This window comes from Mobula birostris, chromosome 13, assembly GCF_030028105.1.
Source record: "Mobula birostris isolate sMobBir1 chromosome 13, sMobBir1.hap1, whole genome shotgun sequence".
NCBI classification, from domain to species: Eukaryota; Metazoa; Chordata; class Chondrichthyes; order Myliobatiformes; family Myliobatidae; genus Mobula; species Mobula birostris.
The window spans coordinates 73,591,897-73,596,969 of NC_092382.1; the positions used below are offsets into that span (position 1 = coordinate 73,591,897).

Here is a 5,073-nt window from a genome sequence, read left to right on the forward strand (position 1 = left end):
TTTTCCTGTGTTCCCTTTTTCCATTGAGTGCCTTAATTGAGGCGCCTGATTCTAGTTTTGGGCTGACACATAAATACCTCTGGAAACCAAGGATTGGCTGCCGGATTGTTCCCTTACCCTCCCAGTTTGAAACCCTCACAGTACCTCGACGGTTTCCTCGGCAGTCACCTCGGCAAGTATCCTCGACAGTTATCCCGGCACTGCGTCCTAGAAGGGACCCGCCTGTGTGTCCCAGAAGGGTTCCCGCCCTGCGTCCTGGAAGGGTCCGTACATTGTGTCCTAGAAGTGTCCCGGCCCTGCACCTTAAAAGTGTCCCGGCCTTGCGCCCTGGAAAGGTCCCTGCCCTGCGTCCTAGAAGGGTCCCGGCCCTGCGCTCCAAGGAGGGTCCCGGCCCCGTACGTAAGAGTCTAATCAAGCCGAGTCCAAGAACAGAGCCAAATCTACTCCAAGAGCCACGTCCTGCGCTGGATTTCCTCGTCCTGCGCTGCAGCTCCTCGCCCAGCCCAGGAGTCGCCGCCATTCCAGGAAAGCCTACCATTCCATCCCCAGACCATATTTCGGGCATTCTGTACGTCTGCTTTTCTTTCTCCTACCTCCATCCAGGCGGAGGGATGCTCACAAAGCGCGTTGGCCACTTGCGTAGGTTACGGCGTCGAATTGACGCAGAAGTATAAATCAGCCTTTAGGAAGAAGCCACCAGATGTATCGGCAACAGTGATGTGGTTGCAGGATCGTAGGGCCGACCACTGAATTGCTTCCAGGCGATAGACAGAAATAAAAATGACCCAGGGCTCATAAGAGAATCTGAATGTCACAATCTTTATAACGACACGGAGAACGAGTGTTTACCTCAGATTCATTCAGAGTCCAGAGTGTTCCTTAACCAGAAGCACTGGATGAACAAGGGATCTGCAAAATGCTGAGCGGTGGATTCGTGGCAATACTTATCACATTTACTCATTATTATTATTTATCTATAGGATTTGTTTTATATTGACCCGCATCTGGGCCGTATCCTCCAAATATCCGGACCTGCCTCTCGTTTTTTTTGCACTACCTTACTTTCCATTTTTCTATTTTCTATTTATGATTTATAATTTTGTTTTTAATATTTACTATTGATTTGTAATCCAAGGAGCGGGAAGTGCAGAATCAAACATCGCTGTGATGATTGTACGTTCTAGTATCAATTGTTTGGCGACAATAAAGTATGAAGTATAAAGTATTTTGCTCATTTGATAGTTGTCTATTGTTGTGTGCAGCGCTTTATCAGCTTCCCTGGTGGTCTAGTGGTTAGGATTCGGCGCTCTCACCGCCGCGGCCCGGGTTCGATTCCCGGTCAGGGAATCAAAATATTGCCTGCTGTAATTTAATGTGCTAATTTTAAATTATGGTGTGGATTAGCCTGCTTCCACTATAACCCCATTCCTGTCTATGCTTAACCTGCATTGGCCTGAGTCAGCATCATAAAACCACAAAATATAGGAGCAGAATTAGGCCCTCGGGCACATCGGGTTTGCTTCGACATTTCCTCTGAGCCCCATTCTCCTGCTTTTGTATCATTTCATGCCCTGATCAATCAACAATCTATCGATCTCTGACAATTATACAAAAAGACTTGCACTCCACAGGGGCTCGTGGCAACGAATTCAACAGATTTACCGCTCTATGGCTAAAGAACTCACTCCTCATCTCTGTTCTAAAAGGACGGTCCCCTATCGCGAGGCTGCGTCCTTTGGTCTTATTTTCTCCCACCATAGGAAACATCCTCTCAACATCCGCCCTATCAAGGCCTTTCACCATTCGATAGGTTTCAATGAGGTCACCGCGCAACCTACTGAATTCCAGTGAATGCGGGCCCGGTGCCAGCAAACGCTCTTCATATCACTAGCCAATCCATCCTAGCATCATTTCTCTGAATCTCCTTGGAACCCTCTCCAGGTTCAGCAATACTTCCTCAGGTAAAGGAACTAAAACTGCTTACAATACTCCAAGCAAGGCCTCACCAGTGCTTTGTAAAGTCTCTGAATCACATCCTTGCTTTGTATTCTAGTCCTCTTGAAATGAAAGCGAACATCGCATGTGCCTTTATCACCACAGATTGAACCTACAAATTAGCCTTTGGGACATTATGGTGCAGTTGTGTACGTCGCAATTGGAGGCCTGTACAAGAACTCCCAAGGCTCTTAGCGCCTCAGTTTTATTGCTTGCATTTTCTCTCCTTTTAGAAAGTGTGCTCCTTCATTTTTGATAGCAAAGTGTTCGACCATGTATCTCCCTGCACTGCATCCCATCTGCCACTTCTTTGTCCATTCTCCCAGCCTAAGTTCGTCTGTACCCTCTCTACCTCCGAGAAGGACATCCTGCTCGTTTCGCTCTGAAGAATCTGTACATGGTGAGTGGAGTGATTCGACTATTCCAGGTTCCAGGTCCCTGCAGTGGAACTGTTGGAATGTTTCATTAATTTCATCTGCTTTACCGGTGAGATCAAAAACCGTTTCATGACAATATACTGTGCCCGTTTAGCGCTCATGTAAGCTTCTTCATCTAATCTATTTGCTATCTGTCTACCTGTGCACCAGCAAGACACGTTTAATTGGAAAGAGGACAGTCAACGCACCAGTGTCTACTCTGATTCTGACTGTTGGTGGTTGATCGAAGTCTTCGTGTTTACACATTCGTCCCGGCGGTGAATGCATCACGGGATGACATTGTTCCGCATTGCCTGTAAGAAGTGAAAAGTGAGTCAGAGACAACATGATTGTTCAGCAATGCGTCTGTATCTCCATCGCCTGATCACAGCGGTAGTCGGCTTAGTAACCAAGCATTCTTCTTTGCCATTGCCTTCCATATCATGTCTGTCCAGTGATATCTGACATAACCCACTGATACGAGTCGTGAAGGAATTATGAATTGATACAGGCTCTTCGACTCAAAGATCCATTCCGACCACCTTCCCACCAGAGTAAGTCCCAGTTTCCTGCGTGCGGATCATATTCCTCTAGGGCCCGCCCTTCCGTGAAACTGTTCTACCTGCCTGATCTACTTCTGGCAGCTCATACCACATATTCACTGAACTCTTCACGGAAACGTTGCTGCCCACGTTCCTTTCAAATATTCCAATGTCAAATAATTTGGTCTCCTTTGCACAGAAAAAAAGGCTGTTAACATTCATTTTATCTCTGTTTTAAATCTCAGTCTCCTCGTCTTGGAATGAACAAATGGCAGGCTTGGACAAATTCTTTATATAACCCAGTTCTTGGTGCTGAAAACGACATTGTATAACTTACTTGCACTGTTTCCATTTTATTGGCCTATTTTCTATAATGGAGCGTCCGAAACTCTACATGGCACTCTATCCACAAACTCAACAACGACCTATCATAATGTCTTACTTTTCGTTCCTTCCTGTTGCCCTGAATGAGGAAGGCCGGAATGAGAAAAGGCTTTTCACTATACTTCCGAATTCAGCGAACAGTGAGCTTGTGCCTTTGGGTCCCTCTTGTCAACTGTACTCCGGAATGCCCTGCTATTTACAGCACAAGTGCTTTGCAAGTTTTATTTCTAAAATGTACGACATTATACATATCTACGTTGGATTACATTTACAACACATCCGCCACTTCTTTAACTGAACCAGGTACGCTTGTAATCAAGAGTAATCGCCCTCATTATCAACAGCACCGCCTAATTTTGTGTCATGCAGAAACGTCCTGATCAAGACGCGATTTTGCATCAAAATTACCGACATAAATAACAATTAACGAACAACAGTGACCATATCGAGCTGACCACCACACATCCTCAATTGCACCCTTCAGTTCCTTCCCAACTCTTTCCCCATTCTTAGCTCCCCACTCTAGTCATCTATTCTCTACGTTCAGTTCAGCGGCAGTGTGTGAATCGGAATTGTGTACTATCTCCTATCGTCCAGAGATGTTACCTGACCCGCTGTCCACTATTTCTGCAGCGATTCGTTATTTGTTCTGTATGACATTTGTTAGACAAGGAGAACATGACTTTGACAAAAAAAATATCGCAGATGCAGTCTCAATAAAGCCCGAAATAACTGTGTGAGGTCTTACAGACAATAACTTACAATAAATACAATGTATAATTTGATCTTCATCACGACTCACTGCACCTCAATCCCTCGCCTATTAAACACACTCAGTGATGCTGTCTCTCTGTAGAAGAAGGTGACTATATATTTCCCATATTGGACTCCAGTCGTAATCACTCAGTTTGACTACATCACCTTGACTCATCTGGACGGGTTCATCACTGCTCAAATCTCAGTGAGTATTGCCTGGTCCAGTCGAGTTTATTGCCGTGTGCCCAGGGACGGTGAGGTACAGGTACAATAAAAAACTTGCAGCATCATTGCAGGCTCGAAGAGACAGAGAGCCCGCAAAACATAAATCATACAGCTCTGCATTATTAACAAAAGTTAGATATAAATCTTGTGTCATTTTTAGACTTGGAAATCATCCCTCGGGCAAACTGATGATATAGATTGCGAACAACTGATCTCCAAGCATCGGTCCCTATTATATCCACTGAGTAAGCATACTGACCCAAGAAATGCCTGTTTATTCCTTTTCTTTAAACACATAGACAACAGTAAGAAGAGCAAGACTCTAATCCTCGTCAGCCAGCCCTGGCATTCAAAAAGATCAGGCTGGACCAAACTTGCTCTCAGTCCTACTCCCCATACCACACTTGCCGGTCAAAAGTTCTCCACCAAATCTTCTTCCGTCTCCCTAGGTGAGAGGAGATAATCTTCTGTCGTCTGCCTTTATTTCTATGCCCTGATAACGCCCCCAGCTTCCGATAAAAGCATATGGATATAAATCTTTTAAAAAACGGGACATTGTTCTGAGATTTTGCTCAGGATTGAGAGGACTTTGGGGACGCAGAGCCAGTCAGGGTCCATGGGAGAGAACAAACACCGGGTGAAACCCTTTTCCGCCATTGGTCAACATATTAGATTGACATCTGCACACACCAATGGGAGCCAGATATGTAGCATGTCTTTGACGAGGGTTGGTTTGTGGGTTGTTGGCTGATGGC

The 5,073-nt window shown here is 45.3% G+C and overlaps 1 non-coding gene across 1 annotated transcript; it reads left to right on the top strand.

Annotated features, from left to right (window-relative positions):
- The first annotated feature begins 1,275 nt into the window (after positions 1 to 1,275).
- On the top strand, positions 1,276 to 1,347 carry trnae-cuc (transfer RNA glutamic acid (anticodon CUC)). Its single transcript has one exon. It is a non-coding gene; the product is annotated as a tRNA-Glu (tRNA).
- Positions 1,348 to 5,073: the final 3,726 nt, after the last annotated feature.